The sequence below is a fragment of the Miscanthus floridulus genome, chromosome 2 (assembly GCF_019320115.1).
Source record: "Miscanthus floridulus cultivar M001 chromosome 2, ASM1932011v1, whole genome shotgun sequence".
NCBI classification, from domain to species: domain Eukaryota; kingdom Viridiplantae; phylum Streptophyta; class Magnoliopsida; order Poales; family Poaceae; genus Miscanthus; species Miscanthus floridulus.
In genome coordinates, this window is record NC_089581.1 from 97812959 (window position 1) to 97815644 (window position 2686).

The window sequence follows — 2686 nt, forward strand, 5'->3', positions numbered from 1 at the left end:
AAGTGGACTTGTCTAGATCCGACATAGATGATTGCGTTGGTTGCGTTGAGGAACGGTTCCCAATATAATAGGTGTATCATCTTCTTTTTCACTCGTGTCTAGAACCATGAAGTTAGTAGGGGAAAACTAAGTGTGTATTCTTACCATGACATCTTTTGCTATTCCTTCTAGAAATCGGATCGATTGGTCCACCATCTGCAATTGGATATATGTAGGGAACAAAGGTTCATCACCGAATACATATTCATATGTTACCTTGGACATTATATTGACACCTGACCCAATGTCACAGAAGGTCTTGTGAAAAATTCTCTGTCCAATGGTACACTCGGTCATGGGTATGCCTGGGTCATCCCTCTTAGCAAGGAATGGTGAAGTGAGAAGGTGGTCGTACTCTGATCGAAGTGTGTTGATCATGTTAATTGATTCTTCTTGAGGCTGCCTGGCCTTGTTCTTCCTCCTTTTCCTGTTATTCTTCTTCTTGGTCACTATTGTCTCTTCGGTCAGGTATGTCGTCTACGGATGTCCAGGAGATTGTAGGATGCGGCTCTTGAAAGAAAAGTTCTCCTTCCTATCCTTGATTGTGAAGTAGATCTTGGTACTGTCCACGTAGATGATGGCTTTTGCGGTGCTTAGGAAAGGTCAGTCCAAAATAATGGGTGCCCTTACATCTCCACCTGTTTTCAAAACCATAAAGTCTACAGAAACATATGATTGTCCCACTCAAACAATGTTATCTTCAAGAATTCCCTTAGGGTAATAGAGTGACTAATCTACAAGCTACAAACGCATGTTTGTGTACAACAAAGTATCTCCATTAATTTGATCATAAATTACCTTAGGCATGATGTTGACACTTGCTCCAAAGTAACAGATAGCTTTTTGAAAAATGTGAGGTCCAATGGCGATGGGGATGACAGGTCTCCCTAGATCGCTCTTCTTTTCAGGCAAGGTATAGTCTATCTACCTTCCCGTCGATGGTTGTATATAATAATATGTTGTATTGTGAATATCGATAAGATTTGCAATTTCTAGATCTTTCGGTTGCCCTAGAATATTGCCTTTGTCGGACAGAGGAACAATAGCTACCAGCTGAGCTATTTATGATTCTACCATTTTATTAAAGCTATGCTGGTTCTTAATGGTAGAAGCAAAGCTATCCATTCTATTATTTATGTTCTCTATAATTTTATCATTGGTAACTACCTTTCTAGATAATCCCTCCATAAGTTTCGATTGGCCAGCAATTAATTCTCTCAAGGGTGGTTTATTGAAATTATTAAAATTATTACCTTGATAGTTACCTTTGTAATTACCTTGGTAGTTTAGTCTCTATTGTTGGTTCCATCCTTGATTCTGTTGAAGACGAAAGTAGTTGTTGTTGTTGAGAAAGTTCACATCGTCTTGGGTTTCAGGACAGTTGTTCCCTGAATGCCTAGTATTTCCACACTCTTCACATGTCATGCGAGAATCATGAATGTGTATGACTTCTTGCTTCTCATTGGTTCGATCTTCAAGCTTCTTCATCAGCAGGTCCATCATGGTAGACATCATGTTTATCTCCTTGAGTTGATGCATACCTCCACCTTTCTTGTGGGTCTGAAGACGTTCTTCATTCCAACCTTGGTTGGAGGCCATCTTCTCCATAAGAGTTGTTGTAGCTGGTATGGTGAGTGACAGGAATGCACCTCCAGCAGCAGCATCCATAGTTTCATGGGTACTATTGGCCAACTCATGGTAGAAAGTCTGCATGAGTAGCCAATTCTCCATCCCATGATGAGGACATTCTGCAATGTAATCTTGAAAGCGTTCCCATGCCTCAGGGGCAGATTCACCATGTTGTTGTTGAAAGCTTGAAATTCTCCCATGCAGAGCATTGGTCTTGCCTATGGGAAAGAACTTTGCTAGGAAGGCAGTGGAATAGTTATCCCATGTAGTATTTCTATCTTTGTTGGCATAGAACCATTGCTTTGCCTTCCCCAAGAGTGAGAATGGGAAGAGGCAAAGTAATATGGCTTCTTGGGTTACTCCTTTGATGGTGAAAGTGCTACAGATCTCCAGGAAGTGTTGGAGATGTGCACTCGCATCTTCATGTACCTTTCCACAAAACTAGCTTGCTTGCACCATGTTGATGAGGGTTGGCTTGAGCTCGAATCCATTATCTCTAACATTGATTGTTGGTCCAGTATGGATGTTGGCCGTAGTTGGAGTAGAGAATTCATGGAGAGTCATGTTAGCCATAGCTTCAAATTCATGTGTTAAGCTTCGCCTTATCTGGTTGTCTTTTGACTCTAAAGCTGGAACTTTCTTGAGTTTAGCTCTAGTTCTCCTAATTAATGCTTCTAGATCTTCAACGTAGTTTGTCAGAAGGTCAAAACCAGTCATACATTACCCTGCATAAGATACACAAGTAGACAAAACAAGGGTGAGCCTATTTTAGCAGAGCACAATGGTTTTCCTCGATCACATCAATAAGTATAAGTTTATTAATACTTCCTTTGCCTAGCTACCTTCCCTGGAAACAACACCAGAAATGTTTGTTGGTATTTATTAACTTGTCACTTGTTTAGTAGCCACCTATTATAAACCTAAATATCCTAACATTACTTTACTAGGTTGTCATCCATAGTGATGATGCCAGAGATGCTTGTTGGTACTACATGGCATGACTTCTAGAATAATACTA

At 40.3% G+C, this 2686-nt stretch overlaps 1 non-coding gene across 1 annotated transcript; it reads left to right on the forward strand.

Moving 5' to 3' along the window:
- Positions 1–1768: 1768 nt before the first annotated feature.
- Positions 1769–1877, forward strand: LOC136540942 (small nucleolar RNA R71). The gene has a single exon (XR_010780059.1). It is a non-coding gene; the product is annotated as a small nucleolar RNA R71 (small nucleolar RNA).
- The last annotated feature ends 809 nt before the right edge of the window (positions 1878–2686 follow it).